The sequence below is a fragment of the Clupea harengus genome, chromosome 9 (genome assembly GCF_900700415.2).
Source record: "Clupea harengus chromosome 9, Ch_v2.0.2, whole genome shotgun sequence".
NCBI classification, from domain to species: Eukaryota; Metazoa; Chordata; class Actinopteri; order Clupeiformes; family Clupeidae; genus Clupea; species Clupea harengus.
Window position 1 is genome coordinate 24,853,016 of NC_045160.1, and position 16,635 is coordinate 24,869,650.

A 16,635-nucleotide genomic window follows, 5' to 3' on the forward strand; every position below is an offset into this window, starting at 1 on the left:
ATCACTAACCACTGTATCATTTCTCACACATGGTACATTTCCCACACTCAAGAGTGGCATTGTGACTAACCAACTGAGTCAAAAAAGTTTGTTCTTGATGTCATGACAACTGCTTGTCTTGAAATATTTGCGGAATATGGGGGATTTTAGGGGAGGACAAGATGTGCTAAAGATTTACTTTCTTTAAAAATTCAAGGCAAAGGAAAATGTTGCTGTACTTTTAAATGTGAAGTTCATAAAAATTCACGCTAAATTCAGAGGACACCACGGATCAGCATTAAGGCTGCAGGACACTTCTAGTTGTAGTCTCATGTGTTGTTGTTTCACTTACTGTACTGGGAAAGGAAAGTGTCTGCACACTGGCTTTGTAGTATAGTATACCACACAAAAGTTAGCATAGAGCTGTCTTTAGGCATATAGCTGAATTTCATATTTACTCTATTTGTATTGTATAACAATATGTAAGAGGTGTCATACTTTTTAGTTTTGCAATGCAATACTAAACTGTGCAAAAATAGAGGATTGAGCAACACATAATATATGCATTTTGCAATGCTTCAAGTTGTCTGTGTTTTTTAGTTCATTGTACATTGAGTGATAAAGTAGTTTAATGGGAAAGAACATATGTCATAGTTACGGTTACTTACGGTGTCATAGTTAGAGTCACTTTTGGGCGAAGTATGAAGTGTTTTGGTGGTTGTAGTGCATTTTGCACCAAAGGTTAACCGATGTGCTGAGGTGTGTGTCACTCTTCCACTGTGGGAAGAGTTTTGAAAAACTGGACGTGGTATTGAGTATGAAATTGATTTAAATAAAACTGTAATTAGGCCAAAGATATAGCAGAGCTGAACATACAGAATTATGTACTCAGATAGAGAAATCTGTGGGTTTTCAACTAGACTTTGAAAGTGGCAACAGGCTGTTATGCATATTAGTTGAGAATAAACGTCAAGACCAACACGCTACGCAGTTGTGTCCAAATACTGTACTGCCTTCCTTGGAAAAGGTCAGGGGGCACCCGGATTTGAACCGGGGGCCTCTTGATCTGCAGTCAAATGCTCTACCACTGAGCTATACCCCCTCATACTATCACACCTTTTGTTAACAGATCTGAGCACTGTTAGGTCATTGTTTTATTTGTTTTAGAAAATCGGAGATAAGAGAGTGTGACACATGCACTGTTTTTACACCAGAGAGGGAGAGAGAGAGAGAGAGAGAGTGAGAGAGGGAGAAACAGAGAGAATGAGAGAGAGGGAGAGAGAGAACGGAAGAGAGAGAGGTAGAGAGAAATAAAGAGAGAGAGACAAAAAGAATGAGAGAAAGAGTAAGAGAGAGAGAAATAAAGAATGAGAGAGAGGGAGAGAGAGAATGACAGAAAGAGAGAGGGAGAGAGCGAGAGAGAGACAAAAAGAATAAGAGAGAGAGACAAAGAGAATGAGAGAACAAGAGCAAGGCAGAGGAGAGGATTTATATATTTAGAAATGTTAAACTGTGGATGTAAAGCCTTTTGTTTCTACTGATTGTCCATGCACTGACTACACTGAAAGAGTTTCAATACTCCATCAGCCTGCTATGTCTGTGGGAGGCCCTGCTCCACCCCACAGTAATAGTAGCTTGTATTCCCTCTTACTTCCTGTAATGGATGACTTTATTACAATATTCATTTCATTTGCCAATAAAGCTTGTAGAGCTCATTGAGCCTTAATGGGCCTCGCAAATCTATCCAGTCTAACAGTATAATATCCCACACCAAGACATGGTATCAAAAAAATGTCTCCAAAAAAGAGCAGCCTGCTCTGGGCCTCTCTGGTCATCTGCAGCCTGTCCTCGGGTTCTCTCTGGTCATCTGCAGCCTGCTTTGGTTCTCTCTGGTCATCTCCACCCTGTCCTCGTGGTTCTCTCTGGTCATCTCCAGCCTGCTGGGTCATAGGGAGGAGTGGGGGAACACGGGAGAAATCCAATCCAATTTTTGGATTAATCACGGACGGACTGAATCACCGAACAGTGCAAGTTATCATAAACATCATTTCACACACAAGATGAAAGAAAGCGAGTGAGAAAAAACCCAAACTAAAAAGCCTGAAAATGAGTCTGAGGGGAGGAAGATGAGGGGAAAGGTGTGAAAGATATGACAGTAACCGCGTTCAGAGACGGCAGAGAGGAACCGTAACTGTGGGTTTTAGACGGCTTCTGACTTCCCCTCTAGATAAGTAGTGCACGCCATTGCAGCACGCAGTTGCCCAGACTTTGCAACACAGTTCCTGCTGCGAAGCCCCCTCACCAATCACACAGGCCCTGTGATGTAAGCACCTCAGAATCACCCACTTCCTGCTCCCTGAAGTGACGATCATCCTCTCACTGAGTTACACCCTATTTCACTTTCTTAGATTTAATCATCGCACGTCCAGGTCACTTAAGGGTTAACCTTCACGTGAACTAAGCCGTACCGTGACCCAACCCTGACCCCCCCAGTGACTTCCTTGTTCTAAACACGTCACCCACAGATCGCTGAGTGTGCCTGAGGGCTCGAGCTGAACCAGAGTGACCTCTGAACTCATCTTCAACCTGGTTGTGAATTGGAGAGATCTGCTGATTATTGCCTCATTCCAACCATTAGCTTTTCGAGTATTTTGGATCTGTTAATGGTCGACTGATGATGTAAGCTATTCAGGAATAGACAGTAAACCGAAACGAATACTCCAACTGGTCAGCATGGTCTGCTGATTACCTTCCCATTCCCTTTTCCCCACAGAGGTACATCGCCCATTTCAGATGGCATGATGCCCCCCACGGAGGTACACAGCTCTATAGTGTGAGCTGAGCTGGTGGGGTGGAGGCATGTTGTTGAATTTGCCAGGAGATGGCAGTGATGGTCCTCCGGTGATCTTAAGAACATCCAGCTCAAGCACCAGCGGAATCCAATCCAGTCTATTCCATTCACCTCACTGAGTGAGAAACAACCAGCACCTTCCCTGTTTCTTTTCAAGAATGTATAGTGTCCAGAAAATTCACTTAAATTCAATTCAATTTTATTTATATAGCGCCAGAACAATAAAATTGTCTCAAGGCGCTTTACAGAGCCCAGAGCCTGGAGAAACGTTTTCTTTCTTTACATATGTTATTATTCATTAAATGGTGGGTATATTCACCTTGATGTTCCCTCAAACTATTGTTCAGTGTAGTATGGGGGCTCTTGATTTGATAAGACACTCTGTTCATTTCCCCAATATCTGAATCTGTTGGTATGCAGGCACCAAACTCTTTGTCAAGTCTATTTAACAGTCCCCTTAAATTCTCTAAAATATCCTGATGGCTTCTGTTTCATAGCGGTGTTATCATTTCAAAAGGATCTCCATCATCTCGGACCCCCTCCTTAACTCAGCAGGCACAGATTTTTAAGGTTTTATGGCGTAATAACGGTAGGCCACCTGAGGATGGACAACATCATGGGGGAAAGAGATCATTAAGTGGAAGTGCAGTCGGCAGTTCTCTAGACTTGAATGTGTAATGCATGTATCCCCCAAAAACCCATTTGGCAGTCTGTTGTTGAGAGAGTTGGAGAGGCGGTTCCATTTTGGACTTCATACCCCATAATGAGGCCTGGAGACGCCTCAAGAGAGCGACTCCAAACTGGATCACCAACAACAAAGAGAATAAGCATGGATGGAATACATGGATGCGCAGCGAAGCGCCATCTTGTTAAATATTAAAACACATCTCATTCATTGTGAAGAAACGGACGGACTGCTGGCGAAAAAAAAAAAGCAAGGGAAAGGAAGTAAAAAGAGTCACAGCCGTGCCTTAAAATCTGGAACTGAGTCAGAACTTGGAACTAGAGTTAATGCTATGGCTAGGTCATGTTTCACCAAGTGGGTGAGTTTTAATTAAGGAGACATTGTAGAGGTTTGAATTGATCTGGCCATTAGTGTGATCTTGTTCGTTGTTCGTTAATCAATCTGATTAAGAAGACTATGGCTTCAGGCCAGACAGCCAGGTCATAGTGAAGAACTGCTCCATTGGAGTTTGTTTTTAGAAGATGTGGTCCAGTAGTGTTGACTCTGAACTCTGACCTCTGAACTCTGTCTGAACCTGCAGTTCCTCTCGTACTGAGCAGGATTACCATTGCCACGACAACACATCATCGGTAAGGTGAAACGAACCTGTCTCATGACCGTCTAATAATCCCAGCTCACGTTCCCTATGATTGGGTGAACAATCCAACACTTGGTTCAATTCTGCTTCACAATGATAGGAGGAGCCACAGATAGGAGGTTCATGTCCTTCTCTCTGGTGGGCACAGGGACTGTGAGCAGGACTAGACTGTAAAGCAATGCCAGAGCCAATTCGACCAAAGTGTGTTCACATGTCACACATGTAAACTCAAGCAGAATCAAGGGCATGAGGTGCCTTTTTCTGATTTAATGTAGCAACTTGTTTAGCTTTTGGTTGGTGAGATTTGGAACTATATTAATTTTATCATGGTCTTAATTTTATCATGGTCTTTATCATGGTCCTTCACCCCCCTCTCACTCTTTCTCTCCCTCTCTCTTCCTCTCCAACTCTCTTATATTTCTCTCTCTTTCTCTCTATCTCCCTCTCTTCACTCTCGGAATCACAGCATTTGCACTGTGTGGTGGTGTTTGAGACACGCATTGCAAGTTGTAAGTTGTTTGACATCGGTTCTGAGTGGTAGATATCGGCCAACATCAAGGCACAGAAAGGTGGCCTGACTGCTCTTACTGTATTATAGCTGGTACGGATCGGGCAGCGACAGGCGGCCATCTTGACTGTTCTGTATCAACTTCTAGCCTCTACAAGCTTCATGGGCCTCTCTATCTGTGCTTGCGTATGTCTTGGTGTCTGTGCACAGTAGAGGACTGATTTCAAACTGCCATTTTAGTTTCAGTTAAAAAAAAGGCAACAAATTCAGGAAAAAAACACATTTGAAGAAGTGCCATTGTGTGCCTCTGAAGTTCAAGTGAACGAGCGTTGGTGAAAAGGTACACAGGCATGTCTAAGCAGAGAGCCGCAGTGGTACAGGCGGTAAAGAAGTCGTTTGGTAATCTGAAGGTTGCTAGTTCGATTCCCTGTCAAAGCATCCTTGAGCAAGACACTGAACCCCTAATTGGTCCTGATGTGCAGTGTGCCATCAGTGTAAATGTAAAATGTGTATACATCCTTGTAAGTTGCTTTGGATGAAAGCGTCCACTAAATACAAATGTAAATGAATGGGATACATCCGACAACAGTCTCAGCAGATATCCCTCACCTCCCCAGACTCTTAATTGTGTCTATGGTCATGGTCCTCCTCTTTATCATACTTTTGTCTTTCTCCCTCTGTCTCTCTCTCTCCCTCAATTTCTTTCTTTTTTCACCCCCCCTCACTCTTTCTCTCCCACTCTCTTCCTCTCCACCTCTCTTATCTTTCTCTCTCTTTCTCTCTCTCTTTCTCTCTATCTCCCTCTCTTCACTCTACCTCTCTCTCTCTCTCTCTTTCATTTTCTCTATCCCTTGCTCTTTACATTCTGTCCTGCCGCTGGTGTAAATGTTGTGAACAGTGCATGTGTCACACTCTCCCTTCCCCCACAACAAACAAAACAATGACCTAACAGTGGTCAGATGTGTTAACAAAAGGTGTGGTACTATGCGGGGGTATAGCTCAGTGGTAGAGCATTTGACTGCAGATCAAGTTCAAATCCGGGTGCCCCCTGACCTTTTCACTGATGAGAATGAGCATGAAGTCACTTACGTAGAGGTTGTACTGACAAACCCCAACCAGCAGGGGGAGCAGCGATGGGTCAGTAACAGGCCACAGTGAAAAAAGGTGTGCGTCGATGCCCAATCTGTTCTACGCATGTCTCTCGGAATCACAGCATGTGATGTGTGGTGGTGTTTGACACACGCATTGCAAGCTGTAAGTTGTTTGATATCGGTTCTGAGTGGTAGATATCGGCCAACATCAAGGCACAGAAAGCTGGGCATGACTGCTCTTACCCTATTATAGCTGGTACGGATCGGGCAGCGACAGGCGGCCATCTTGACTGTTCTGTATCAACTTCTAGCCTCTACAAGCTTCATGGGCCTCTCTATCTGTGCTTGTGTATGTCTTGGTGTCTGTGCACAGGAGAGGACTGATTTCAAACTGCTATTTTAGCTTCAGTGAAAAAAAAAGGCAACAAATTCAGGAAAAAAACACATTTGAAGCAGTGTTAATTTCGTTGACGAAAACTATGACGAAAAATATTCGTTAACGACCTTTTTCCGTGACTAAGACGAGACTGACGAAAACGGATCTTTATAAATAAAAACTATGACTAAATCTATTTTAACTTTCGTTGACGAGACGAGACGAAAATGTTGGTGGTTGACTAAGTCACAATTTTTTTTTTTTTCTAAACTTGTATGCACATCATTGGTTGAATGTTGCCCGGTCCTGTATCTATCCCTCCTCCACTCCCTGAGATGGCCAGACATGCAAGTGACGCCCTATGGCTTAACGTTATGATGGCTGAAGTTCAAGCACTAGGTACTGGAAGACAAATAAGAATAGATATCCGGACAGTCTTAAATTATAACTTGACAGAAAATAAAACACAATGCACCGCAATAACCGGAGAGAAACCGTGTGGCTTCAAAATAGATGGGAAGAACACAACAAGAGGCACCTGAAAGCGCACAAGACAACCCTGCCATTTATGCCAAGGTAAATTAGCTAGTAACTGTCAATGATAATTAGCTAATGTTAACTAGTTATTCGAATATATTAGCCAACGTTAAGTTAACTTCAAAGGGGCAGTCGAGTGTATAGGTTGTGTCAGCTTGGATAACTAGCTAGTCATTTTCGATTAAAACCTCCCGTTTGGCTTGGCAAATGAGTTCCAAAACTTTTAGCTAGCTAACGTTGGCTAACTATGAGGTAGCATAGCTAAGTTATACTAGCTATCGATAACTAGCTAGTAAACACATTGCAGAATGGACTATAGGACAGGCCACGCATGACATTAATCAAGAAAAAATAAATGAATATGTGATTGGTTTACATATCCTTGTCTATGTATGCAATTGTTATTAGCACTACTTTCAACTCTCAAACTATCCGTCTAGCTAAATACTGTATGTTGGTTATCAGATTGCACAGCAATTCATATGGAGGATATGTGGTTGATTTAACTAAGGCCATGTAGGCATAGTAGTTGTATTGTGTTATCAGATCATTTGAATCTTCAAAATCTAGACTTGATATTCTCTCATATTTTAATGATAATACTGTTAATTAAGTATTGCCTTAAAATTATTATTTACATTGAATTCATTGGAATTCAGCTGTAGGCATAGGAGATCTGTATCTTACACTGAAAAAAAAACTCTTTCAGATTTACATGAAAAAAACTTGTACATCGGTTGCACATGTTAATATCATGTTTCCTAAAAAGTATTTATTCATGTCAGATAAACATAATTCTGCTCCCCAAAACAAACATGATTCTTTCATGTTAATCTACCGTATTTATTTTATGTTTAGTATATATAATTACTTCATGGTAAACATTATTTATTTATTTACTTATTATTATATTTTTATGTGAGTAGGCATTTCCAATTAATACTTACCAAGGCATCAACTAAATTGACATTTTTAGAGAGAATGCAAGGGTGTCAGAGTTCAATAATGTTTTTTTATTATCTCTCAAAATGCAAACATTTGCAAACGAAGTCATGTTCAAAACTACTCACACACAGACTGAGACATACACACACACACACACACACAATACTAATGCACCCGCACACCCACTCATACACTCCCACACACTTTGAAACACACTTTAATTTGCTCACAGACATACACAATCACACTCACTTGCACACAAACAAAGGATTGACCTACTATTGCAGAGGTTTTACACACACACACACACAGATTGTTTTCGTCAAAAACTAATATCTCAGAAGTTTTTGTTTTTTTTGCTCTGAACAGAGCAGCCATTTCCCTTGAACTTTTATGCTTTCTTCTTCCGTGGTGGGTTTTGTAATGCCCTTATGATAATCTACATAAGAACTTGCACCTAAAAACAGCTGCACATTACAGAATGTTGAAAAGAGAACGCATTCAAACATGTTTAGATTTACAGTTACTGTAATATATAAACCAAACATAATTAAAAAAAATAATAATAAAAAAAATGCAGTAACTAGTGGAAATGTCACCCTCCTGAAAAAGCTGTCTGAAGTTTAACTGTAATTTCAAACTGTCATTTCAAATGCTAACACAGCTAGCATGATGTAATGTAAGTACGGATGCTCACAGAGACCAAATCCGATGAATCTGGTCGTTTAGACCTATGTCAATATGAAAGGCACTCGTTGAGAAATTGGGCGGGAGAACAACGCGATTTTGACTAGGAAGGTCGCGTTCCATAGTTGCGTTTACAGTTTAACTAAAACAAAGTTGAATTAGATACAAATGGTGTATTTCCACGAAGGATAGTACAATTACAATACCGTTATAATAAACGTAATATACACATCTATAAATAGACTTAGCATATCGATGTTTTAACAAACTGTCCTATAACTGACGCAGCTACTACTATATTCATTTTGAACTTTTTTTAAAGTGCAATTTGAGTCAGTGAAATGAAACCCAAAAAAGGATACTTAATACAGAGCCTTTGGGACAAGTGCAGAGCAAATCAGATTGGGTCACCTCAAAACAAAATGCTGAAAAAAAAATCAATGGTTAAATTGAATATCTGATCCTAAGAAACCAACTTTACCCCACCCTAGAATGGCTGCCTTAGGATCGCCGACATGAAAAAGACCCTGGGTTCAATTTTCGCTGGACTTAAACTTTAAACAGCCTAAATGCCCGCTAGATTTTCATGGTGTAAAACACATGTTGAATGCACACATCCCAATACTTGTTTACCTACCTGCCCGACATGAAGTTAACTGGCAATTCACCTGCATTAAGCTAGCTGAGCTAGCGACAGTGAATAACGTCAACGAACTCGACTTAGCATAAAACAAGCCAGCACTACCTTCTTGCAAAAAGGCTAATTAACATTAGCTAACTTCAGAGTTCAACTCTCTAGGCGTGTTTTCGGTAAATTGACACGATAAATACAAGCACATATAATTTAGACAAATGAAGTGAAGTGCATTTATTTCATAAGACACATAACATGATATGCTCTTTGGCAATGATGCCAACGTTATCATTAGTTAGCAAAGCTAACATTGGTGAACTTTAGCTGGCCTGCCTATTTCCACGAGCTTAGCCTATTATTCGATATTAGCTACTGAAGCAATTAATCTAAATTGATTCCCCCTAACTCTGTGCAATTTCAGGAAAATTTAACCATTTTATCTACCTTTCATACAAGTCTTCAAATATTCACCTTGAGCGCATCAGCTCTTCAGTCCAGCACCACCAGGTAAAAGGAAAGATGGCAGTTTGAAGCTTAAAAATGGGCGGAGAATCGGAGATTCAAACCAAACATAACTATTTTATATATTCTAAACATGACTTAATCTCAAAGACTGTACATCCCCCAAGAGTAGAATAGTTCTACATGATTTATACATGTTTAGAGACGGAACATAAATATGTTATGTTTTATATACTAAATAGAAACATAAAAAATCAACAACCCCTCTTCTCCCTTTTTTTCAGTGTAGAGACTAATTGCATCCACAGTTTATGTACTGCAAGCTTGACTATTATGCAGTTGTAGACACAACACAAGGGGTCCCCGGGCCTGAGAAGGGATGGAAAGGAGTTTAATGTGACTATGAGATGGACTTAATTTTTAGTTTAATGTGACTAAAACTAGACTAAAATGTAATGAGACTTCGTCGACTAAAACTAGACTAAAATGTTCTGAGTTTTCGTCGACGAAAACTAGACTAAAACTAAGCAGGATAAAAATGACTAAAAGTGACTAAAACTAATATGCATTTTCGTCTAAAGACTAAGACTAAATCTAAAATAGCTGCCAAAATTAACACTGATTTGAAGAAGTGCCATTGTGTGCCTCTGAAGTTCAAGCGAACGAGCGTTGGTGAAATGGTACATAGGCACGTCTAAGCAGAGATGAATGGGATCCATCCGACAACAGTCTCAGCAGATATCCCTCACCTCCCCAGACTCTTAATGTTATCATGGTCTATGGCAGGGGTTTTCAACCGAGGTTCCGTGGCCCCCTGGTGGTCCACGACGGCATTGCAGGGGGTCCGCGACATGAGCCTATGTTGATCAGTTCACCATTGACATTTTTTATTTTTATACATATACCTTGGCCCGTAGACATATTTATGTCAATCTAAATACTTTGAATAGCCAAGTCGCATTGCCTGGGACAAAACCAGTTGAAAACCCCTGCACTAGCCAATCAAATAATTAGCTAGCTAATATTTAATGAGAGCCAGATTGAAAAAAACTCTATACATGGTTCTATTTCTACATAAAAGTAAGTTTGGCTTTTTTTGTTGCTTGGATTTTTTTTTAAGTTACTGAGAAAATGACACTGTACAATGTAAAAAAAAAATATATATATATATATATATATAACTGAAAAATAAGTATATATAATAATATAGTATAGTAATATATATATATTTTAACTGAAAAATAAGTTTGCACTTCATATGTAAGCGATGAAAATACCCACAAGGTAGACAGCTCACTAACAAAGTTACACAGCAGTTAACAATTCATAGCAGTGTGATTGGTTGATGACCGGTCAATCGTTCTAGAAACGTCTGCGTCATGAACACACCCAACTGGAAAACATTTTCGCAACAGCATGTCATACTCCAAACGACAAACAGTGTTGGGTCTCGCATCGCCTTGAGGTTCAGTAAAACACAGTCTTCAACTGGTGGCATCTGTCTCTGTGGCGCAATTGGTTAGCGCGTTCGGCTGTTAACCGAAAGGTTGGTGGTTCAAGCCCACCCAGGGACGGGATGGCTTTTCCTTCAATGATGGGAGAGTTCCTTTCTAAAACGGCAATGCTTTCTGCTCAGTACAATGAAAAATGATTACCTGTACGACTGTAGATTATAGGCCCATCAAACTATATCATTTGATATTAATAATTTGTTAGGTTTCCATTCCTAATCAATGTGTTATGTATTCAACATACACATTCGTGATGTGAAGTTGTACATATTTTAGAAGCATATGCAATGTTAGATGGTTATGATCATTTCAAATTATTTTAATATCATTGCCTTCAGATGCATCAACAGAGTTTCCCACAGGAAAGTCTGAAACTATGATCTTAAAAGGCAGTCTGGAGTGCTTGAAGGCAAATTTGCTTGCTGCATGTTCTATGTGTCCCGCATGTGTGTAAGGGTTAGGGTTAGGGTTAGAATCAAAAGCTTCCACGACGGCATTGCAGGGGGTCCGCGACATGAGCCTATGTTGATCAGTTCACCATTGACCTTTTTTATTCGTATACAAATACCTTGGCCGGTAGACATATTTATGTCAATCCAAATATTCTGAATAGCCAAGTCGCATTGCCCACAATACTGATGCAGACCCATATTCAGCGACGAAATTACACTGACAAGTGCTATAGGCAGAATATGCGCGCGGGGGGAGGGGGCGTGGCAGCGGTGGTTAGTGACGTACCCTGATCATTTGACATATGTTATCATATGAGCGTTATAGGCAGAATATGTGTGCGGGGGAGGGGGCGTGGCGGTGCTTACAAACATGAAAAATAAGGGTATGGGACTGTAAAATATTTTGGGAATCACTGGCACATCAGTGGGCCGCGGATTACTTTCTTGTCAGAATGGTGGTCCCTGGGACAAAACCAGTTGAAAACCCCTGGGGTATGGTCATGGTCCTCCTCTTTATCATACTTTTGTCTTTCTCCCTCTCTCTCTCTCCCTTAATTTCTTTCTCTTTTCACCCCCCTCTCACTCTTTCTCTCCCACTCTCTTCCTCTCCACCTCTCTTATCTTTCTCTCTCTTTCTCTCTATCTCCCTCTCTTCACTCTCCCTCTCTCTCTCTCTTTCATTTTCTCTATCCCTTGCTCTTTACATTCTGTCCTGCCGCTGGTGTAAATGTTGTGAACAGTGCATGTGTCACACTCTCCCTTCCCCCACAACAAACAAAACAATGACCTAGCAGTGGTCATATCTGTTAACAAAAGTTGTGGTACTATGCGGGGGTATAGCTCAGTGGTAGAGCATTTGACTGCAGATCAAGAGGCCCCCGGTTCAAATCCGGGTGCCCCCTGACCTTTTCACTGATGAGAATGAGCATGAAGTCACTTACGTAGAGGTTGTACTGACAAACCCCAACCAGCAGGGGGAGCAGCGATGGGTCAGTAACAGGCCACAGTGAAAAAAGGTGTTAGTCGTCGATGCCCAATCCGTTCTACACATGTGTCCCAGGTCTCTCGGAATCACAGCATGTGATGTGTGGTGGTGTTTGACACACGCATTGCAAGTTGTTAGTTGTTTCACATCGGTTCTGAGTGGTAGATATCGGCCAACATCAAGGCACAGAAAGGTGGACCTGACTGCTCTTACCTTATTATAGCTGGTACGGATCGGGCAGCGACAGGCGGCCATGTTGACTGTTCTGTATCAACTTCTAGCCTCTACAAGCTTCATGGGCCTCTCTATCTGTGCTTGCGTATGTCTTGGTGTCTGTGCACAGTAGAGGACTGATTTCAAACTGCCATTTTAGTTTCAGTTAAAAAAAAGGCAACAAATTCAGGAAAAAACACATTTGAAGAAGTGCCAATGTGTGCCTCTGAAGTTCAAGTGAACGAGCGTTGGTGAAAAGGTACACAGGCATGTCTAAGCAGAGAGCCGCAGTGGTACAGGAGGTAGAGAAGTCGTTTGGTAATTAGAAGGTTTCTAGTTCGCTTCCCTGTCAAAGCATCCTTGACCAAGACACTGAACCCCTAATTGGTCCTGATGTGCAGTGTGCCATCAGTGAAAATGTAAAATCTGTATACATCCTTGTAAGTTGCTTTGGATAAAACGGTCTACTAAATGACTAAATACAAATGTAGATGAATGGGATACATCCGACAACAGTCTCAGCAGATATCCCTCACCTCCCCAGACTCTTAATTGTGTCTATGGTCATGGTCCTCCTCTTTATCATACTTTTGTCTTTCTCCCTCTGTCTCTCTCTCCCTCAATTTCTTTCTCTTTTCACCCCCCTCTCAGTCTCTCTCCCACTCTCTTCTTCTCCACCTCTCTTATCTTTCTCTCTCAATCCATCTCTCTTTCTCTCTCCCTTTCTTCACTCTCCCCCTCTCTCTCTCTTTCATTTTCTCTATTCCTTGCTCTTTACATTCTGTCCTGCCGCTGGTGTAAATGTTGTGAACAGTGCATGTGTCACACTCTCCCTTCCCCCACAACAAACAAAACAATGACCTAACAGTGATCACATGTGTTCACAAAAGGTGTGGTACTATGTGGGGGTATAGCTCAGTGGTAGAGCATTTGACTGCAGATCAAGAGGCCCCCGGTTCAAATCCGGGTGCCCCCTGACCTTTTCACTGATGAGAATGAGCATGAGGTCACTTACGTAGAGGTTGTACTGACCAGCCCCAACCAGCAGGGGGAGCAGCGATGGGTCAGTAACAGGCCACAGTGAAAAAAGGTGTGCGGCGATGCCCAATCCGTTCTACACATGTGTCCGCATGTCTCTTGGAAATCACAGCATGTGATTCACTGTGTGGTGGTGTTTGACACACGCATTGCAAGTTGTAAGTTGTTTCACATCGCTTCTGAGTGGTAGATATCGGCCAACATGAAGGCACAGAAAGGTGGCCTGACTGCTCTTACCTTATTATAGCTGGTACGGATCGGGCAGCGACAGGCGGCCATCTTGACTGTTCTGTATCAACTTCTAGCCTCTACAAGCTTCATGGGCCTCTCTATCTGTGCTTGCGTATGTCTTGGTGTCTGTGCACAGTAGAGGACTGATTTCAAACTGCCATTTTAGTTTCAGTAAAAAAAAAGGCAACAAATTCAGGAAAAAACACATTTGAATAAGTGCCATTGTGTGCCTCTGAAGTTCAAGTGAACGAGCGTTGGTGAAATGGTACACAGGCACGTCTAAGCAGAGATGAATGGGATCCATCCGACAACAGTCTCAGCAGATATCCCTCACCTCCCCAGACTCTTAATGTTATCATGGTCTATGGCAGGGGTTTTCAACCGAGGTTCCGTGGCCCCCTGGTGGTCCACAACGGCATTGCAGGGGGTCCGCGACATGAGCCTATGTTGATCAGTTCACCATTGACATTTTTTATTTTTATACATATACCTTGGCCCGTAGACATATTTATGTCAATCTAAATACTTTGAATAGCCAAGTCGCATTGCCTGGGACAAAACCAGTTGAAAACCCCTGCACTAGCCAATCAAATAATTAGCTAGCTAATATTTAATGAGAGCCAGATTGAAAAAAACTCTATACATGGTTCTATTTCTACATAAAAGTAAGTTTGGCTTTTTTTGTTGCTTGGATTTTTTTTAAAGTTACTGAGAAAATGACACTGTACAATGTAAAAAAAAATATATATATATATATATATAACTGAAAAATAAGTATATATAATAATATAGTATAGTAATATATATATATTTTAACTGAAAAAAAAGTTTGCACTTCATATGTAAGCGATGAAAATACCCACAAGGTAAACAGCTCACTAACAAAGTTACACAGCAGTTAACAATTCATAGCAGTGTGATTGGTTGATGACCGGTCAATCGTTCTAGAAACGTCTGCGTCATGAACACACCCAACTGGAAAACATTTTCGCAACAGCATGTCATACTCCAAACGTCAAACAGTTTGGGGTCTCGCATCGCCTTGAGGTTCAGTAAAACACAGTCTTCACCTGGGGGCATCTGTCTCTGTGGCGCAATTGGTTAGCGCGTTCGGCTGTTAACCGAAAGGTTGGTGGTTCAAACCCACCCAGGGACGGGATGTCTTTTCCTTCAATGATGGGAGAGTTCCTTTCTAAAACGGCAATGCTTTCTGCTCAGTACAATGAAAAATTATTACCTTAACGACTGTAGATTATAGGCCCATCAAACTATATCATTTGATATTAATAATTTGTTAGGTTTCCATTCCTAATCAATGTGTTATGTATTCAACATACACATTCGTGATGTGAAGTTGTACATATTTTAGAAGCATATGCAATGTTAGATGGTTATGATCATTTCAAATTATCAGATGCATCAACAGAGTTTCCCAGAGGAAAGTCTGAAACTATGATCTTAAAAGGCAGTCTAGAGTGCTTGAAGGCAAATTTGCTTGCTGCATGTTCTATGTGTCCCGCATGTATGTAAGGGTTAGGGTTAGGGTTAGAATCAAAAGCTTCCGCGACGGCATTGCAGGGGGTCCGCGACATGAGCCTATGTTGATCAGTTCACCATTGACTTTTTTTATTTGTATACATATACCTTGGCCGGTAGACATATTTATGTCAATCCAAATATTCTGAATAGCCAAGTCGCATTGCCCACAATACTGATGCAGACCCATATTCAGCGAAGAAATGACACTGACAAGTGCTATAGGCAGAATATGCGCGCGGGGGAGGGGGCGTGGCAGCGGTGGTTAGTGACGTACCCTGATCATTTGACATATGTTATCATATATGTCTATGAGCGTTATAGGCAGAATATGTGTGCGGGGGAGGGGGCGTGGCGACGCTTACAAACATGAAAAATAAGGGTATGGGACTGTAAAATATTTTGGGAATCACTGGCACATCAGTGGGCCGCGGATTACTTTCTTGTCAGAATGGTGGTCCCTGAGACAAAACCAGTTGAAAACCCCTGGGGTATGGTCATGGTCCTCCTCTTTATCATACTTTTATCTTTCTCCCTCTGTCTCTCTCCCTTAATTTCTTTCTCTTTTCACCCCCCTCTCACTCTTTCTCTCCCACTCTCTTCCTCTCCACCTCTCTTATCTTTCTCTCTCTTTCTCTCTATCTCCCTCTCTTCACTCTACCTCTCTCTCTCTTTCATTTTCTCTATCCCTTGCTCTTTACATTCTGTCCTGCCGCTGGTGTAAATGTTGTGAACAGTGCATGTGTCACACTCTCCCTTCCCCCACAACAATCAAAACAATGACCTAACAGTGCTCAGATGAGTTCACAAAAGTTGTGCTGCCATGTGGGGGTATAGCTCAGTGGTAGAGCATTTGACTGCAGATCAAGAGGCCCCCGGTTCAAATCCGGGTGCCCCCTGACCTTTTCACTGATGAGAATGAGCATGAAGTCACTTACGTAGAGGTTGTACTGACAAGGCCCAACCAGCAGGGGGAGCAGCGATGGGTCAGTAACAGGCCACAGTGAAAAAAGGTGTGCGGCGATGCCCAATCCGTTCTACACATGTGTCTGCATGTCTCTTGGAATTACAGCATGTGATGTGTGGTGGTTTTTGACACACGCATTGCAAGTTGTAAGTTGTTTGACATCGGTTCTGAGTGGTAGATATCGGCCAACATCAAGGCACAGAAAGCTGGGCATGACTGCTCTTACCTTATTATAGCTGGTACGGATCGGGCAGCGACAGGTGGCCATCTTGACTGTTCTGTATCAACTTCTAGCCTCTACAAGCTTCAT

At 41.7% G+C, this 16,635-nt stretch overlaps 6 non-coding genes across 6 annotated transcripts; 5 read left to right on the forward strand and 1 right to left on the reverse strand.

Moving 5' to 3' along the window:
- Positions 1–1,009: 1,009 nt before the first annotated feature.
- On the reverse strand, positions 1,010–1,081 carry trnac-gca. The gene has a single exon. It is a non-coding gene; the product is annotated as a tRNA-Cys (tRNA).
- A 9,811-nt stretch (positions 1,082–10,892) lies between these two features.
- On the forward strand, positions 10,893–10,966 carry trnan-guu. Its single transcript has one exon. It is a non-coding gene; the product is annotated as a tRNA-Asn (tRNA).
- A 1,219-nt stretch (positions 10,967–12,185) lies between these two features.
- trnac-gca lies at positions 12,186–12,257 on the forward strand. The gene has a single exon. It is a non-coding gene; the product is annotated as a tRNA-Cys (tRNA).
- Positions 12,258–13,457: 1,200 nt separating this feature from the next.
- Positions 13,458–13,529, forward strand: trnac-gca. The gene has a single exon. It is a non-coding gene; the product is annotated as a tRNA-Cys (tRNA).
- Positions 13,530–14,904: 1,375 nt separating this feature from the next.
- trnan-guu lies at positions 14,905–14,978 on the forward strand. Its single transcript has one exon. It is a non-coding gene; the product is annotated as a tRNA-Asn (tRNA).
- A 1,207-nt stretch (positions 14,979–16,185) lies between these two features.
- On the forward strand, positions 16,186–16,257 carry trnac-gca. Its single transcript has one exon. It is a non-coding gene; the product is annotated as a tRNA-Cys (tRNA).
- The last annotated feature ends 378 nt before the right edge of the window (positions 16,258–16,635 follow it).